Source organism: Hipposideros armiger, unplaced genomic scaffold (assembly GCF_001890085.2).
Source record: "Hipposideros armiger isolate ML-2016 unplaced genomic scaffold, ASM189008v1 scaffold_7, whole genome shotgun sequence".
NCBI classification, from domain to species: domain Eukaryota; kingdom Metazoa; phylum Chordata; class Mammalia; order Chiroptera; family Hipposideridae; genus Hipposideros; species Hipposideros armiger.
Window position 1 is genome coordinate 5,131,677 of NW_017731357.1, and position 20,602 is coordinate 5,152,278.

General features: G+C 36.6%; 1 protein-coding gene and 1 pseudogene across 13 annotated transcripts in view; one reads left to right on the top strand and one right to left on the bottom strand.

Annotated features, from left to right (window-relative positions):
- Positions 1-20,602, top strand: part of CASK (calcium/calmodulin dependent serine protein kinase) — a 415,968-nt gene that overhangs the window by 126,429 nt on the left and 268,937 nt on the right. The gene's annotated exons all lie outside the window — the stretch shown is intronic.
- On the bottom strand, positions 7,390-7,824 carry LOC109386606 (60S ribosomal protein L32 pseudogene; annotated as a pseudogene).

The window sequence follows — 20,602 nt, forward strand, 5'->3', positions numbered from 1 at the left end:
TTTATGGTATTGATCAAGTTTTCTTGATCCTTATTTATTTTCTCTCTACTTACTCTATCAGTTTCTGAGAGAAGAGTGTTAAATTCTTATCTATTTCTGCTTTCGTTTCTATTAGCTTATGCTTCCTATATTCTGTAGTGCTATCATTAGGGCCCATATACATTTATGAGTATTATATTTTCTTGATAAATTGACTCTTTTGTCATTATGAAATGTTTTCCTTTGTCCTAGAGTCTATTTTTTCTGGTGTTAATATAGCTGCTTCAGCTTTCTGTAAGTAGTATTTGAATGGTATGTTTTTTCCCATCTTTAAATGTTTAACCTATTTCTTTATATTTAAAATGTTTCTTATAGAAAACATTTTGTTTGGTCTTGCTTTTAAAAAAATCCATTTTGACAATTTTTTGTCTTTTACTGAAATATTTAGAAAACTTACATATAATGTAATTATTGGTGTGGCTGGGTTTTGTCCTCTCATGACTTTTTCTCTTCTATTCCTCCCATCTGCTCTTTTTTCTTTTCTCTCCTCATTTCCTGCTGCCTGTAAATTTGTTGAGTATTTTTTAATGTGCTAGTTTATTTTCACTGTTTGCTTCTTAGCTATACCTCTTTTTCTTAATGTGGTTGCTCTAGGGTTTAAAAATATACAGCTTTAATTTATTGTAGTTTGCCTTCAAATAACATTTTACCACTATATATATAACATAAGCCCCTTACAACATTATATCTTCATTTGGCCTCCTCCATTCCTTTGCACTATTGTTTTTGTATCTTTTGTTTCTATGTATGTTATAAATCCTATACATATTGTTATTATTTTTACCTTAAAGAGTCAGTTCTCTTTTGACAGTTTTATTTTTAAATAATTGACATCCAATAAACTGCACATATTTAAAGTATTCAGGAGAATTGGGAGGGATATCTATGCTGTGGAGGTCCCCTCTTAGGAGCGGGGAGCCCAGTCTCCCACCAAACTCCCCAGCCTGAAGCACCGGTGCTAGGAATAGGCACTCCCACAACATCAGACTGTGAAAAACATGGAATTTTATTGCCTGGATGAGAGAGAAGGCTGCTGGAAACCCAGGCATCCTCTTAAAGGGCCTGTACACAGACTCACTCTCTTGCAGGCACTCATATTAGGCTACAGTTCATTGGCTCAAGAGGTGCCAGAGACATACAGGTAGAGACTGAGTTGTGTGGCTTCAGAGCAAGGACTGGAGGGACAGCCGGCCTGATCTCTGTGTTCAGCCCTCCCTCGCCACTGCCAAATCTGAATTTGCATTAACCTGGTTAATACTGTTCGCCCCATCCTGGTGACTCCCTGGAACCCATCCCCACCCAACTCATGCACCGCGTGAAGCACTTTCAGTGGCTGGCAGCCAGCCTCAGTTTGTAGTGTGACATTTCCCATGCGCCTCCAGGTCCAGCATAGGCAGTGATCAACAACAGATCACTTTGTATCTCCTACTAGATAGCACTGGGCTGGTCATAGGCACTGGCTGGCCTTGGCCTGCACAGGAGCCCCTCCCAAGAGGCCCCAGAACCAACACACCCCGAGGCCAGCTTTAGACTACAACAGAGTACCACTCAATTAGCCCATAAGAGGCCTGCCCAAAGGGTGGTCTCAGCATGCAATGGATCCTGCTAGGGCAATTCCTCCTCTTTTTGGTCAGCCCCTGCATAGCGACTTCTGTGTTGTGGGTGTGGCCAATCCTCACAGCCATTCAGCCTGAGAGTCAATCCCACCCACTGATGTGCCAACAGCAATCAAGGTTCAACTGAGACAGGAGGGTACACAGAACCCACACAAAGGACACTCCTGGAGCACCCAGCCAAGACTGGGAGATGTAGCAGATCTACCTAATACATAGAAACAAACACAGACAGGCAGCCAAAATGAGGAAACAAAGAAACATGTTGCAAATGAAAAAATGGAAGAAACCTCCAGAAAAAGAACTAAACAAAATGGAAGCAAGCAACTTACCAGATACAGAGTTCAAAACACTGGTTATAAGGATGCTCAAGGAACTTAGTGAGGACTTCAACAAAGAGATAATCATAAAAAAGGACATAAATACCATAAAAAAGAACCAGTCAGAGGTGAAAAATTAAATAACTGAAATAAAGAATGCACTAGAAGAAATCAACAGCAGATTAGATGTAGAAGAGGATTGAGTCAGCGATTTGGAAGACAAAGTAGCAGAAAACACGCAATCAGAACAGCAAAAAGAAAAAAGGATCCAAAAAAAATGAGGATAGTTTTAAAAACCTCTGAGACAACATCATGCATAAAACATTCGCATTGTAGGGGTGCCAGAAGGAAAAGAGAGAGAGCAAGGAATTGAGAACCTATTGGAAGAAATAATGACTGAAAACTTCTCTGACCTGGAAAAGGAAAAAAACATACAAGTTCAGAAAGTGCATAAAGTCCCAAAACAGATGAACCCAAAGAGGCTCACACCAAGACACATTGTAATTAAAATGCCAAAGGTTAAAGACAAAGAGAGAATTTTAACCATTTGTCTGACATTCGTCTATTGTCAATCATATTTCCATGCTGCTGACTGAGGCGTTTGACTTTACCCCATGAGCTCAGTGTTCCAGAAAGGAAGTTTAGGAAAGCAGATGTTCATTTTGTGTTTTTCAAGAATGAATAACAATAGGAAATTTTTATACTTTAAAGTAATCTTTTATTTTAATAAAACGTAGCACCTTAACTGTATTTAGTTAAAATATAAATAATATAATGATTTTTGACACATTTTGGAGAACAATTTTGAAATCAATTAATACAGTGAGAAGGTTAAAAGTAGCAAGAGAAAAGCAGTTAGTTACCTACAAGGGAACTCCCATACTATAAGACTGTCAGCTGATTTCTCAACAGAAACTTTGCAGGCCAGAAGGGATTGGCAGGAAATATTCAAAGTGATGAAAACCAAGGACCTACATCCAAGATTACTCTGCCCAGCAAAGCTATAACTTAGAATCAAAGGACAGATAAAAAGCTTCCCAGACAAGAAAAACCTAAAGGAGTTCATCACCACCAAACCAGTATTGCAAGAAATATTACAGGGACTTCTTTAAGAAGAAGAAAGGGGGAGGAAAACATAAATATGAATAATAAAATGCAATACTTGTACCTATCAATAATCACTTTAAATGTAAATGGATTAAATGTTTCAATTAAAAGACATAAGGTAGCTGAATGGATGAGAAAACAAAACCCATACATATGCTATCTACAAGATACCCACTTCAGATCAAAAGACACACAGAGACTGAAAGTAAAGGGGTGGAAAATGATATTTCATGTGAATGGAAACAAACAAACAAAAAGCTAGGTTAGCAATACTTATATCAGACAAAATAGACTTTAAAACAAAGGCTATAATAAGGGCAAAGAAGGACATTATACAATGTTAAAGGGATCAATTCAACAAGAGGATATAAGCCTTGTAAACATTTATGCATCCAACATGGGAGCACCTAAATATAAAAAGCAAATGTTGAGTGGCATAAAGGGAGAGATTGACAGTAATACAGTCCTAGAATGGGACTTTAACACCCCTTTGACACCAATGGACAGATCTTCCAGACAGAAAATCAACACGGAAACAGCCGCCTTAAATGACACATTAGACTAGATGAATTTAATTGATACTTTTAGGGTATTTCTCTCCAAAGCAGCAGAATACACATTCTTTTCAAGTGAACATGGAACACTTTCTAAGATAGACCGCGTGTTAGGCCACAAAACAAGTCTCAATAAATTTAAAAAGATTGAAGTCATATCAAGTGTCTTCTGCAACCACAATGGTATGAAACTAGAAATCAATTACAAGAAAAAAACTGGAAAACACACAAACATGCTAAATAACATGCTACTAAATAATGAAAGGGTCAACAGCGAGATCAAGGAAGAAATCAAAAGATACCTTGAGACAAATCAAAATGAAAACACAATCCAAAATCTCTGGGACACAGTGAAAGCAGTCCTAAGAGGGAAATTCATAGCAATACAGGCCTACCTCAAGAAACAAGAAAAATCTCAAATAAATAATCTAACCTTACACTTAAAGGAACTGGGAAAAGAACAGGAAACAAAGCCCAAAGCGAGTAGAAGGAAGGAAATAATGAAGATCAGAAAAAAATAAGGTGTTCAATTTGATAAGTTTTGACATATCTATAAACCTCTTAAACCATCACTGCAATCAAGATAATTAATATATCCATCAGAACCAAAAGTTTCCTAATGGCCATTTATAATCCCACCCTCCTACCCTTCCCTGCATCCTCTGTAACCCCAACCATTTCTAGGGAACCACTGATTTATTTTTACTAACTATAAATTAGTTTACATTTTCTAGAGTTTCAATTAAATGGAATCATTCTTTGGCCGGGCTGCTGTATCATGTACCAATAGCACATTCTTGCTTATTGCTGAGTAGTATCCTATTATATGAATATACCATAGTTTGTTTATTCATTGACCTCTTGGTGGACATATGGGTTGTTTCTGATCTAGGGTTATTTCAAGTAAACTTGCTATGAAATTCAATTATGTATGTATCCTTTTATTTCCCTTGGGTAAATGACCAAGCATGTAGTGGCTGAATCATTATGATAAGTATATGTTTAACTTTTTAAGAAACTATCTTACTGTTTTCCAAAGTAGCTGTATCATTTTACATTTCCACCAGTGGTGTATGAGAGTTCCAGTTCCTCTCCATCATTGACAACGCTTGGTGTGATTAGTTGTTGTTTTTTTTAATTTTAGTGAATCTGTTAGGTATGTATTGTTCTCCCCCTCTGTTACCAATTCGTACTTCCCTAATGACTACTAATGTTGAAGATTATTTCATGTGCTTATTTGACATCCATATATCTCTGTTACGATGTCTGCTCAAACATTTTGCCCTTTTTATATTGAGTTTTTTTCTTATTGTTATGTAAGTTCTTTACATATTCTGAAAGTAAGTCCTTTATAAGACATATAATTTGCAAATATTTTTTCCAAACCAGTGACTTTTTATTTCCCTAACAGTGTCTTTTGAGGATAAGAAGTCATTAGTTTTGATGAAATCCAATTTGTCAATTTGTTCTTTTATAGATCCTTTTTTAGTAGTACTGTTTCTAAGAAATTTCTGCCTAACCAAAAGCCAGTCAGAAAAGTTTTCCCCCATGTTTTTTTTTCTAGAAGTTTAATAGTTTTAGGTTTTACATTTAGGTCTATGATCTATTTTGAGGTAATATATGTATATGATATAAAATATGGATACAAATTCTTTTTCTTTTTGCATATAGATATGCAATTATTGTAGTACTATATTTTGAAAAACTATCTTTTCTCCATTGAATATCCCTGGTAACTCTGTTAAAAGTTGTTTGTGCATGTAAGTATAGATCTGTTCCAAAACTCTGTATTCTGTTCCACTGACCTATTGGTCTATCTTTAGGGCAGTACCACACCCTGTCTTGATTACTGTAGTTTTATAAGTCTTGAGATCCGTATCAGTACTACAACTTCATCTACTTTATCAAAATTGTTTATGCTTTTCTAGGTCCTTTACATTTCTGTATGAATTTTAGAGCTAGTTTTTCAATTTCTGTGTGGGGGGGGAAGCCTCCTGGAATTTTTATTGGGATTATATTGAATACAGATGGCCTTACCTTTTCATGGTACTGTGTTAATTGAAATATGCATATTGGAACCAAGACCTCACCTTCCATCGTTCTAATATGACCTGTTTTCAGTTAACACAGTACTGTGAAAAATAAATACAGCATTGTATACAATAATCTGTGAATAACTGCTATGGTCCAAATATTTATACTCCTCCAAATCCATATGTGAAAATTCTAATGCCGATGTTATGGTATTGGAAAATGAGGCCTTTGGGAGGAGATTAGGTCATGAGGGTTCAGCCCTAATGAATGGGATCAGTGCTCTTATAAAAGAGGCAACACAGAAATCCCTAGCCTCCTTCCATCATGTGAGGATATAGCTGGAAAGCACTGGTTATGCACCAGGAAGAGGGCTCTCACCAGAACATGACCATGCTAGTGCCTTGATCTTGAACTTTCCAGCCTTCAGAACTGTGAGAAATAAATTTCTGTTGTTTGTATACTACCCAGCCTGTAGTAATTTTTTATATTATAAAAGCCCAAATGAACTAAGACCCTGACATATTAACAATAATGAGTCTTCTAACCCATCAACATAATCTCTCTTTTATTTGTGTTTTCTTTAATATCTCTCAGCAGCGTTTTGTAGTTTTTTATGTAAAAGGTTTTTTTTACATATTTTGTGAGATGTATCTCTATTTTATATATTTGGTGCTATTGTAAATGGTCTTTTATATACAATTGATTTTTTATATATGTCTTGTATTCTGCAATCTTGCTAAACTCAGTAGCTCTAATAGCTTTTTTATAAGTTCCATCTGATTTTCTACATGAATAATTATATCAATTATGTCATCTTTAATACAATCATCATTATGTCTTCATTCTCAATCTAGATTCCTCTTGTTTAAGTTTTCTTACCATATTGCACTGGCTAGAACATCAAGTGTAACCTCCAGTTGAAAAGAAGTCATAAGAGCAGATATTCTTTTATTCCTGACCTTGGAAAACATTTGGTGTTTTACCATTAAGTATGATGTTAGCTGTATGCTATTTGTGGATGCACTTTTTCAGGTTGAAGTAGTTCCCTTCTATTTCTACTTTGCTGGGAGTTTTTGTCAACAGTGGATATTGGATTTTGTCGAATTCTTCTGCCTTTATCAAGGTGATTTCTTTTTAGTTTATATTGACTGATTTTGTATTGATAAATCAACCTATATTTCTGGATATTTTTATCTATTGAATGTTTATCTATTTTATCTGAATTTATCTATTGGATATTTGTATGTAGTTTTCTTGTAATGTCTTTATCTTGTTTTTTGGTATCAAGGGAATGCTGACCTTGTGGAATGAGTTGGGATGTGTTCCTTCCTTTTCAGTTTTTGTGTATGTATGTGTGGGGGGGATGGTTTGTGTAGAATTGTTATTACAGTTGACCCTTGAACAATGGGGGTTAGGAGTGCCAACCAACCATGCAATTGAAAATTTGCATAAAACTTAAGTCAACCCTCCACATAGGCGGATTCTCAGCCTCAGATCAAAAATATAGTTGACCCTTGAACAAGGCAGGTTTGAACTGTGTGGGTGTACTTATACATGAATTGACCCATGCAGTTCAAATCTATGTTGTTCAAAGGTCAACTGTATTTGTTTATTATATGTTTTGGTAGAATTCATCAGTGAAGCCATTTGGGTCTCAAGTTTTCTGTGAGAGATGGTTTTTAACTAAAAATTCTATTTTTTTGGAAGAATTTTATGGTTTTATTAAAACACAATTTGCACACAAGCTGTCTGTTCATTTTCTTCACTGTGCAGCCTGGCATTGGGATTGGTGACTCTGATGGCCAGCTGGGCTGCTCTTTCCACAATGGCTTTGTGGTTCTTGGCGGAGACATTGTGAGCAATCTCAGCACAGTAAGATTTGTTGCACATCAGCAGCACTTCAAGCTCCTTGACATTGTGGACCAGGAACTTCCGAAAGCCACTGGGCAGCATGTGCTTTGTTTTCTTGTTACTCCCATAACCAATGTTGGGCATCAAGATCTGGCCCTTGAATCTCCTGCACACCCTATTGTCAATGCCTCTGGGTTTCGGCCAGTTACGCTTAATTTTGACATATCGATATGACTGGTGCCGGATAAACTTCTTGGTCCTCTTTTTGACGATCTTGGGCTTCATGAGTGGTCTGAGGGCAGCCATGATACCACATAAAAGATGAGCGCCACCTCCGTAGGCAGCGCAGAGGAAGAGCTAAAAATTCTATTTTTAATACAGTATACACCTATTCAGTTTATTCCTTCTTGAGTTTGATAGTTTGTGTCTTTCATGGAAGTTGTACATTTTAACTAAGTTGGTGAATTTATTGGCATGAAGTTATTTATAACATTTATTATCTTTGTTATATCTAAAACCTTCAGTGATGTCACTTTTCTTTGTCCTTAGTGTTGTTAACTCACATCTTTTCTCTCTTTTTTATAATCCTCATCAATCTAGCTAGAAGTTTATTAATTTCATTGGCCTATTTTAAGAACCAGTGTCCTGGTTTTCATTTTTTCCTATCGTTTTTTTATTTCATTTATTCCGGCTTTGGGCCTTGTTTTTTTCCTTTTTTGGCCTTATTTTAATTGAATTTGCTTATATTTTTTTAGTTTCTTAAGTTGTAAACCAAGATCATTGAATTGAGATTTTTCTTCTTTTCTAATGTAGGTGTTTAATGCTGTAAATTTCCCCTTAAGTGCTGTTTTAGTGACATTCCATGTTTTTATTCAGTTCAGAAATTTTTCTGTTTTTCCTTTTGGTTTCTGTTTTGACCCGTGGGTTATTTAGAAGTATGTTATTTAATTTCCAAATATTTTAATTCAAATATTGTGTTCTATTTTCATTTTATTATGAACAAAGAACATATTTTTTATGACTTGAATCCTTTTAAATTTATTGAGACTCTTGTGGATTTTTTTCTTTTTTAAATTAAATTTATTAGGGTAACTTGATTAATAACATGTAATTTTCAGGTGTACAAGATTATAATTTGACATCTGTGTACTCTATTGCATGCTCATCAGAGACTTTTTTTTAGTGGCCCAGTGTATGGCCTATCTTGGTAAATGTTCCATGTGCCATTAAGTAAAAGGTATAATCTGCTCTTGTGTGTAGTGTTCTATGAATATTAATTATTTCAAATTAACTAATAGTATTGTTCAACTCTTCTGTATCCTCATTGATTTTTCTGCCTACTTTTTTATCAATTGTGTATTTGTCTATTTCTTCATGCACTTCTATCATTTTTGTCTTTCATATATTTCAAAACTCTGTTATAAGATTCATATACATTATATACATTTAGGATTGTTATAACTTCTTGATGAGTTGACCACATTGTTACTATGAACTGACCTTTTATTTTTGTTATTCCTTTATGCAGTGTCTGTTTTTCTCTTACTGCTTTTAAAATTTTATCACCAGTTTTATGCAGTTTGATGATGTGCTTTGAGGTTCTTTGAGCTTCTTGTATCTGTGGGCTTATAGTTTATATAACATTTGGGGAAAATTTGGACATTATTTCTTCAGGCTTGTTTTCTGTCTCCACCTGCCTCTCCTCTCCTTTGGAGGCTCCAATTGCACGCATGTTAGACCCCTTAAGATTGTCCCTCATTTCACTGAACTTCTGTATTTTAATTTCAGTCTTTTTTCTCTCTTGAGAAATGTTCTTTACATTTGGGGAAGAACTGTTGCTCTGTCTTCCGGTTTATTGATTATTTTTCATATATTTTTAACTCTAAAAGCTTCTTTTTGTTCTTTTTTATTTCTCCTATTTCTTTTCTTATTCTGTTCATAATTTCTTTTAAATCCTTGAACATATTCCTAAGCTCTTTTGAAGATCCTGCCTTGTATTGGCTTCATATCTGTCATTTATAGGTCTGTTTGTATTGATTAACTTTCCTTTTAGTTATGTTTTACGATTTTCTGCTTCCTTTATTAGTCCGGATCTAGAGTAGCCTTTGTTCCAAGGCTTAATTTAGCCCCAGTACTTAGATGTGACCTTTCCGAGGTCTCTACTGATTGTCTTAGTGTGACTGGTTAGAACTTCACTCTTTCCTTGCTCTCTTTGTCCAGCCTCATGGAGTTTCAACCTATGCATGCAGAAATTTTTATTAAAATAAAGACCCATAGTGTTCTTTGTGCAGATTTTTGGAATTTTTTCTATACCTAGCCCCCTTCTCTCTGGTACTCTGCCCTGAATATTCCGTCTCTCTCTCTCATCCTCCCTAAACTGCAATCTCTGTCTCCTCAACTCAGTAACACTTCCATGCTCTGCCTCGATTCCCCTCCTTGTGCTGGGAACTGGAAATCCATCCAGGAAGAAGCCAGGCTTACCATCAGTCATTCACTCCATTAATTTCCTTTCCCATAGGAATCATAATCCTTTACTGCTTGTTGTCCCAAAGACTGAAAAATATTCAGTTTTCTAGTTCAGTGGGAAAAGAAAGTTCAGTTCCAATTAAACGTTCATGATTAGAGGCAGAAGTCATTATCTTGGTCTTGAATGTGACTTTAAAGAATTCTAATGACTTCGCTTCCCAATAGGGACAGAATGTTACAGAGATTTGTTAAATATAATGATAGAACTTAGCTTGTTTTCACTGATGCTCTGGTTGGAAGACTATTACTGTATTTCCAGTGTGATTAAGAATGAAAGATTGTGAGGTTGAAATAGAAGTATAGAGTTTTACAGTGACAAATTAACAACACCATATACCAACAATAGCTAACATTTATTTAGCATTTTAGTGGCATGTGGCACCTTGCTAAGAGGTGTATCAGTTCTCATTACAGTCTTATTATACAGGTTCCATATTATGCCCATTTTATAGATGAAGGAATTGAAGCTAATAAGAGTTTAAGTAACTTGTTTAAGCTCAGATATCAATCAAGTAAATGACAGAGCCCACATTCAAACTCAGTTCTGTCAAACATCAGTGGCTCTGTTACTCGTCATCACTATGCTATGCTGCCTTCAAAATAAATGGATGGGCAGCTAGACTGTTACAAAATCAGCTTCAGAACCGGGAGTCTGGGATGTAATAGTTTTGGGGCCCATTTTTAGGTTTTGTACAGCAGTCTTTCTTAGGTCACATTTTCACTGCTTTTTACTTGAAAAGGTCAAGTCAGGCATCTTTTAAGCAATACTTATGAGGAGGCTCTGATAGCATCTTCCTTTTATCTGCACATGATTAGAAATCTGCGGAGAAGTTAGTGATTGGAAACCTTGTCATTGGCCATCATTTTTACTGTAACTCTGCATTAAAACAATTTTTTAAAAACAAAGAACTACCATGAGAACACTATTACATGACTGGAAAAGTGGTGGCTAGTAAAAAGTTTGCTCAAAATAATTTTTTTCTTTGTGGTTTAACTATCAACTGAGTATATTATTAGGTTATTTGTTTCGTTTTGATTTTTATTTCTAGGAGCTGGGTTTTTAAAAATTTGATTTAATTTTGTTTTATAATTAAGTAAAACATTTACATGGTTCCAAAGTCAAACTATAAAAAAAAGAGACATGTATTTTCCACGCTTGTTACCTCCACCTCCATAAGTAATCATTTTCATTAGCTTTTGGTTTATTCTTGATTGTCTTTTCTTAAAAATTACAAATGTATATGTGTATATACTTCTGTCTTTCTTATATAAAAGGTGGTATATTCTAGTCACTGTTCTGCATCTTCTTTTTTCACTAAATAATATATATTCTAGAATTCATGCCATATAATGAAATATACAGCTTGTTCTTGTTTCTTTATATTCCATTGGGTTCACGTTCTTTGAAATCTTATTTGGTGAACATTTATTATCATATATATATATATATGTTTATATATATATTATCGATCAAGTGTAGTGCATGGCATTTTGGAATAAACAGTTGTGCAATATATAGTCTTCACCCTCAAGAAACTTATGGAATTTTAAAATACATTTAAAAATATATACCTCTCCCTAATATACAGTAGCTGATCCAGTAATACTTATTTTTATTTTTACCCATCTACTTATAGAAAATACTGCATAGGTTTCTGTCATCTACTGTTTCTCCATTTAATGTCACTTCAGTATTTGTAAGCATCCTAGTGAATGCATCCCAACATATAACATATTTATATATCTGATCATAAAAAGTATGACAAAGTATGTCATGTGAATGTATGCTATTTCTAAGTATTCCCTATTAGTTTCAGTCACTATAAAGTCAGAATATGCCATATAGTCTAGATTACTATAATTATACTGTCCTTTTTTTAAAGATTTTATTGGGGAATTCGGGGAGGGAAACAGCATTGGAGAATCAAGGAAGGGGAACAGACAAGTTGCTGTCCTTTTGTCCTTCAGCCTAGTTGTGGAGGACGTCAATTCACTGGCCCATGTTGGTATTATGATCATTGCGCTCTTCCCGGGTGAGGCAGATAGGTCACGGGCCACTGGACAGCCGCTCACGGTGGCTCACGCCAGCTGCCGGCCGCTCACACTGGCTGCAGGCCACTCACGGTAGCTCACAGCAGCCCACTGCAGCTCCACTGCAGCCTACGCCATTGCCGGCAACTCACTGCAGCCCAGCTCCAGGTCGAGCTGTTGTTCACCATCTTAGCTGTAGAGGGTGAGCATCATTGGCCCATGTGGGATCCGAACCAGCGGCCCTGCTGCTCAGAGCTGGTGCTCCCAAGCCAACTCTTAACCAATGAGCTACTCGGCCGGCCCTATACTGTCCTTTTAAAAGCCCAGCTCCCCTTCCTTCCCTGTATGACTCACCACTTTTTTTGTGTACCTGGATCTTATTCTGTACCTCACCTCTCTGCACTGTGCTCCAATATTCCTCATTTCTTTAACAGCCCCACCTCATAAGGTACTGAACTTCCCCTTGAAGACTTAAGCCACAGCCATGTGGGAATACCAGCCCAGACTTTTGAAAGCAGCTCACCTGTGGTACTTTGTCACAGCAGTGGTCATATCTGTGATATCTGTGCTAGGCAGTACCCTTCCTATCTGTGTTCTTATCTCTCCTGGGAACATTCTCTTCACTCTGTCTCAGGGTCCTGGGTAAGACTTTGCCTTTTTTTTTTTTTTGCCTATCCTTCAGTAGTGGCCCCAAAGCCTATTCATGCTTTTGTTGGGCTCCTCCCAGCTCTTCTGTTCTGAACCTGTTACCTAGTTACTCCTAAACTCTTCATATGACACCCACTTTCCCTTTTCCCTCCCCTTTTTCTACTGCCTACTGCCCTTTCAGTTTCCTAATCTCTTTTTACTCACTGTACCTCAGAGTGTATTTTTATGCTTCCTTGTGCAGTGGAGGTTGCAGCAAGGTTAAATGGCTGAAATCAGCCAAGGAACATGTTTCAAGAAGTTTCATATGATTTCATTACATAAATGTAGATTTGGTAATCTGGCACCTACCGCAGTGATTAAAGCGTTTCCTACAGTGAAGGTTTCTGAGAAAATTAATACTATGTAAGAAGTAGCCTCACAAAAATCTTTTTTAATTCAGAAAATTAATTCCATGCTCACAAAGTCAGCATTTTCTCTCAGCAGGCATTACAACTAATGACATTAATGAGACCCATGCCATATTTTTTTAAAAAAGAGGACAATAAAAATGGGTAAAACTGAAGAATTTAAAAGGGAGTTATTTCCAGTGGTCTATTTGAACATTGTAATTAACCAAGAAATAAAATAAGAGAAAAACAGTTTCAATTGTGGTTTTTAGTACCCTATTACCAGTGGATCAAATGACTTATAAGTTGGGATAGTATAAAATGAGTGCTTATGTTAAAGTGAGAGAACCATCAGTCTGTACGACAGAGCCTCATATTTAGTTCACAGTATCCAAGACCTTAGCTTAGAATGTCTTATCACAGTTCAAACAATATTTTTAAAATTTCTGTTATTTTAACAAAAGATTTTTTTAATATTATAGAAGAGAATAGAGGCTAAATTGCCTAATAAAGTTTAAACAATAAATGAAACAGCTTGAAATTGCTTCCTTTTATTGGTGATGAATATATTTTTGCAGTCCCAGCACATCACATCAGTTTTGTTATCCTTTGCAAGAAGCTTTATAATTTGGAATTTATAAAATAACTATTTCCAAAAAAGAAGAGAGCCATGACTGGTATTTAACTTCTTACAAAGCAAGTGATCCCTGGTGTCACCTTAGTTTTAATTAGAAAGATGGCCTTTTTCTAAGAATACTAGGTTATGCTGTCTTTTCTGTCTTCTATGTCCTAAGTTTCTTTGTTCTGTTTTATTTTAAATGTGTGTGTGTCTCCATGTATATAGATATAAATAAATATTCAGCAAATCGTGGGTTGACACCCATGTAAGAAAATGTTTCCACCTAGGTTCAACAATTCTAAAGTTCAGTATGTCATAGGGAATTGGTGGAAGAATGCTACCATCAAGTATGTTTTCCTGAATCACTTGAAAATCATTATTACACTTTTTTTCTTAATATATGGGTAATTTATGCCCTGTAAACTGGAGTACACCTTGGAGCCCAAGAAATGGGTTAGGGCACAATGAAAAGAGTATATCATATACTTTATAAATGAAAAATTTAAAAACAGGTAACTACATATTCCCCATCTTTAACATATTTGTGTATTTTTTTCTAGTGGCTGTTACAGCAAGCAAGTAACACTTATTTTTCCTTATAGTACATTTTTGTTTAGTTTTTAAATTTGTAAATGTTCAAAAGCTCACCCACCTTAACTCTACTTATGTCTTCCCTTTCTTTAATCATAAATGTATGGTTTTTGATGGATTAAATATAAAATTGTATTCTGGTTATATATTTGAGTTTTACTGTTATCTAAGTAATATAAGCACATAGGTTTAAAAAGTTAAATCATACTACCTCTAATAACAACAAAAGATAGTTTCTGTCCTAATTCATTCCAACCCCACCAATCTATTATCTGAGACAACCACTTTAAGCATTTTTTTGCTGTTTCTTTTGTAACTAACAACATATGCTTATTACTATTTTTTTATTTTATAGTTTTAGATATTATAAGTTATTGACTTACTGCTATGAAAAATGTGTCTCTCTTATGTTGCTGCCCCTGTCCATCCTCACCTTTCCTCACCCATTTTTATAACATTTATATTTGAGACATTGGTATAATATGATTATATTTCTTGTGTAGTTTATTGTTATACCTGGAGTAAATAGTTGACTTATTTCTTTTTTAAGATTTTATTGGGGAATTGGAGGGGAACAGTGTTGGGGAATCGGGGAAGGGGAACAGACAAATTGCTGTCCTTTTGTTCTTCAGTCTAGTTGTGGAGGACGTTGCTTCACTGGCCCATGTTGGTATTGTGATCATTTCGCTCTTCCCAGGCGAGGCAGTTGCTCACCGGCCATTGGACAGCCACTCACAGTGGCTCACGAAAGCTCATGTGCGCCGCTGGCCAGCCCCACTGCAGCCTACGTACACTGTCACCAGTGACTCATGGCAGCCCAGCTCCAGGTCGAGCTGTTGTTCACCATCTTAGCTGTAGAGGGCAGTGTCACTGGCCCTCATATGTGGGATCCGAACCGGGACCCTCTGGCATCCCAAGCCAGTTCTTAACCATCGCGCCACTCGGCCAGCCCAGTTGACTTATTTTTTTATTGCTTCATTTTTCTATATGTTAAAACTAATTCATCCCCAGACTTTCCCACTCACCTGTATAACTTCTCTCAGTACATTTAACCCTGTTGGATAATTTATCTTTTTTTTTTTTTTTAGCTTGACAACAAAGCCCTTCATCTATCTGTTTCATTCTAAATCAGTTGTCTTGTTATGTTGGACTACCATCATGGGAATTCTCTGCTTTTCATCTGTGCTGGATTCCCTATTTCCTAGATTTCCTAGATTTGGGTTATATCATACTTGCCAGCTGTGTGGCTTGGGCAAGTCACATAACCTCTCTGTGACTAAGTTTTCTCATCTAAAAATCGGGCACAATAACTTGAGCTACTTTTAGAGTTAGTGAAAAGACTGAGTAACATAAGTAAGCCACTTAGAACAGTGCCTTCCTCTTTTTCTGAAAACTTTAATGATATTCTCTGTACTCCAGTACACCAGAATTTCACAATGCTACTCTTTAGTGTGAGCCTTTTTAAAAGTCATTATGCTGGGTTCTTGGAAATCTTTTTAAATCTGGAAGTTCATTGTTCTTCAGTTCAGAGAAAAAAATTCTGTATTTCTTAGATCAGTTACTTCCCTCCAGTTTCTCTGTTCTTTCTTTCTAGAGTTGCTGTTATTCTAATAATATCAGGGTTCACAGGCTTGATCTTGATCCGTAACCTTTTCTTCCCTATTTCCATGTCTTTGTCTTGTTCTTCTACTTTGAGATATTTGCTCAACTTGATCTTCTAACCCTCTATTTGAATCCCCTGTTTTGACTTTCATTTTTTTATTTTCAAGGGTGTTTTTCTCCCCCTGAGTGTTTCTCTTTTACATTATTAGTATTATGTAGTTTCCTGACTTTCATATGATTCTTATCTATCTCAAAATAGTATAGTTTTTGAAATTTTCTTTGCCTTGTTTATGTAGGATATGGTTTCCTCAAAAATATTTTTTTCTATTCATTTGTTCTAGTCTCTTTCTTGTTAGAGGCTTTCCTCAAATGTCTGGTGATCCTTTTCTGTTCCTTTATTTTTAAGAGGGAAGTATTAAGTAGTTTCCTGAAAACTCTGTACATAGGTAACTTAATTATAGGTGATCCAACAAGGAATGGACCATTTCTTAAGATCCCTGTGGATGTCAGTACCTGTAGGTCTTTTGTTCTTAAGCAGGTCAGTTTGACAGAACAATCTTCCAATCACATACCTTGGGCTAAGGGTGTGTGTATTTGGAGGATGGGGGATGGGAGGGTGCTGGTTCACAGGCCTAAGCATTATTGCAGTGGTTCCAGGAGCTACCTCAGGGAAGGAGGCTGAGGGTCTTTATTTTAACATGTTTATTTAACACGTAAACTTTACAGTTAATCCTCCTAAGTACAGCACCTCATTTTGACCTGAGCTATGAGTCTGAAGTCCAAAGTCTCTGAAGAGTGGGAGAGGGATAATTTGCTTATCTGTTTCTGTAAAGGTTGAGCCAATCCTCCTGTTGTCTGCTTCACTGTGCACCTGCCTTCAAAGATACCTGGTGCTTCCTTTTCCTTAAACCTTTTTTGGGAACATTTTGGTAGGTATATCAGCTTGCTTGTTACTGACTTGCCTTGTTGCAAGCCTGGTATGTTAGTTCAGGTTCTCCAAAAAGCAGATGCCTAGAAAGGATTACACATGTAAGAAATTTATTGGGAAATTAGCTGTGAGTGAAAATGAAAGTGGAGGGAGGTGGAGGAGGCTTGGAGAGCCATCACAGGTTATGCAGGTCTGACTCCTTTGGAGGAGAAAGGGTAGGGAAAATCTGAGATTAAGGTACAGTTCCAAGAAAGTTGTGGTGAGGACTATTGGAAATCCTCGAGCCAGTGTTGGCCATCAGAGTCCCATATCTCATAGAAATGAGCCTTAGTATTCCTGCTGTTGTTAGTTACTGGGTGAGAGTAGCCTGGGGGAAAGCATGATGTTGGTGAGAACTCAATGATAGATTCATAGTGCTGCATAGTGCATAGATTCAATGTGGGATTGTCAGCCATTCACAATCCCTACACTTAGAGATTGAGAGTCACATCTTCTCAATGGCCGCCACATTTGGATTTCAACTTTCTCTGATCTGCTAACTTGGTCCATTTACTTTCTATCATCCAAGATTTTGTTTACTTATCTAGTGTCCTGCCACCTCGTCTCTCATTCTCTTTATCTTTGTGGGTCTATGCCTTTCTTAATGCCTTTACTAAAATATTAGTTGGGCTTCAAGAAGTAGCAGAAAAATGCATGCATTTAGACCACAATGTTTAAGTGGAAGTATTGGTTTACTTATTCATATAGTTGAATTATGATTCCCTAAATCATGATGTATTATATATTTTTATAGTGTATGACTCTGTGGTTAACCTCTCCTACAATATAGCCCTTTCTGGTCACATAGTGATCACCATTTGGAACTTTCTGGGAGCAACAAGAGCTAAAAATAAAGACATTAGCAAGGGCCAGTTGATCATGGTTCTCATTCTTCACTGTGGAGAATAATTGTGGGGGGAGTAGGGGAAGGTATTGCTTATTTAGAGTATTGATTGATCTTTGGGCCCCTTCCTCAGTGACTCTAATCCAGTAGGTATGGGATATGGGCCAGGAAAATTTTTTTAAAGTACTGTAATGATTCTGAAAAGCTCCAAATGGACCAATAAACCATGTTGAAGGGGAATAGGGTTTGAGTGTGGGATGGGGGAACTATAATCAGACATGATTGGATTTTCATTTTAGAAAGAATTCTTTGTAGTATGAGGAAGAGATTTCAGTGCTTTTGCAGTAATCTAAACAAGATAAATGATGGCCTCAACTAACTTCCAAGTGACAACTGGGATGAACAAAGAGAAACAGAATCATGAATTCATCAAGAATAGAATTAGATAACCTGGTTAGTATTTGAAAATCTTCTGCATGGAAGGTTTGTCTGTTTTCTCCCATTTATTTATTTATTTGTTTAATCTTCATATCAGTATAGTTTTTCAGCTCTTTTTTCTCTTTCCTCTCCTTATATAAGTATTCTTATTATGCTTGTATGTGTTAATCGTGTCCCTCATTTCTCTGACGCTCTGTTCATGGTTTCTTCATTCGTTTTTCCTCAGTGTTCTTCAGATTGCATAACCTCTATCAGTCTATCTTCAAGTTTTCTGATTCTGCCAGCTCAAATCTACTTTTGAGCCCTTCCAGTAGGTTTTTCATTTTGGTTGTTATATTTTTAACTCCAAAATATACATTTTCTTTTTTATAATTTCTTTCTCTGTATTGATATTTTCCATTTGATGAGACATTGTGTCACACCTTCCTTTAATTCTTTAAATATGAATTTCCTTTAGTTCTATTATGATATTTATAATAGCTGCTTTGAAGTCTTTTCTGCTAAGTTCAACATCTGGGCCCCCTCAAAGGCAGTTTGTGTTTTCTGATTCCATTTTCTAAACCTATATAAGGTTCACACTTCCTGTTTTTGTCTCAGCTTTTTGTTACAGCAGCTCTGAATGCTGATATCCATCCCACACTCCACGGCTGGTTGTTCTTGTTTGCTTGTTTATTTGTTTAGTGATTTTTCTGGATTAATTCAGTGCAACCTCTGATGTCCCTCTCCAGAGGGAGCAGCCTTGGGCATGAGCACAACCTTCCTGATGATCATGAATGACTGTGACTTTAACTGGCCTCTCTTTGACTGTCCCCTCCTCTGATCCCCCATTAAGATGATCTACTTCTATTGGTATCACAATGTGTTAACTGCTAGCCAATTGCTCTATTGTTTTTGATAATGCCCTGTGGTATAATTTGTGCCATAGTCTGATGCAATTAAAGTTGAGCCCCTTATCAGAGGCAGCATTTGCTAGTCTGTGCTTCCTACTATACCCTCCCCTGAGAAGAATCTCTTCACTGTGGATCAAGAGATGGCGACAATAGGGAATTCACTCCTCAGTGGCTGTTCCACCCAGATCCTTGCTATAGAGCAGTACTTTGTGTTTTGGAGGGGGCAGGGAGCATGAACTGGTGCCTCATCCTGGCTGCTACTTCTACACCTGAAGTCAGGGAGGATGACATCTGCCAGTGTTCAACAGGTGCTAAATGTACTTGGACTATTTCTTCTACCTAAAAAGTTGAAGGAGATGGAAGCTGCCACTCAGCTGCCAAGCCCACCTCTGTAGCTCTCTTGCAGCAACAGAACAGTGCAGGGAAAGGGGGACTACACTCTTTACCAGCTGCTCCACCCAGGTAATCTGTATTTAGCTGGAGTTGGGGGTGGGAGAATAGGTGCTGCCATCCGGCTTCTGTCACCCGCTCAACATAGGCCTTCCATAGCATGGAACTGTGGAAAATAGGAGCCACCCATGTTTACCAGCTTCAGAATCTACCCTAAGTATCTCTTCCACCTCAATGAGATGATCTTCCACTCAGCTGCTGGGCCCCTTAGAACAGGCTCTCCACTAGACAGAGCTATGGGGACATGGATGCAGCCCCTATTCTGAATGATGCACAGTTTCCTATTATCCTTATCAATTTTCTGTAGATTTTATTGAATAAGGACTTTCAAATTGTTGTGAGCCTTTTGATTAATTTCTAGAGACTTTGAATGATTATTCATTTTGACCAGCTAAATATACATCTCTGGGGGCGGAGGATATTTCCCTGAGCTCACAAGCCCTGCCTAGCCATTGTATTTTTAATGATTCTCTATCTTATGGCAAACTAGTTGTTCAAAAATATAATCAGGTGGCTTGAATTGAAAGGACTAAACTTACATTTTTTTGAAAGGTATTATGATTTTATTACTGAAATTGGCTCTGATTGAACTTTAATTATGATTTTATATTTCAGTTTTTAGAAATAATACAAAGAAATAGCTTACTTTATAAAGTTCATCTTCAGAACTGAGTAGTTGTACACCTAAGAAGCAGTACAGCAGAGCGTTAAGAGCATAGGTACAGTGTGGTTCAAATCCTTGCTCTGCAGCTTATTAGTTCTATAGGCAGGTTACTTAACTGCTCTCTGCCTCAGGTTTCTCATATGTAAAATGAGTGTCTTCTGCCTTTTAGGGTTGTGGTGAAGGTTGAATGAGTAGACATAGCTATTGGGTTTTGGAAAAGTCATAATGCATCTTTGTGACAGATGGCACTAGTTCATTTTTGGAAGTACTAGAGTCATTCGCATCTATGTTATTGCTATGTCATTTGACAAGTGACAGTTCTAGCTTCATTCTAAAAAAAATTGAGCAATTTGGTTGAGTTTTGGAGATTTTACAACAAGTTGAAGATGGAAGACCAAACTGTGCATTTTTGCCATATTTTACTGTTT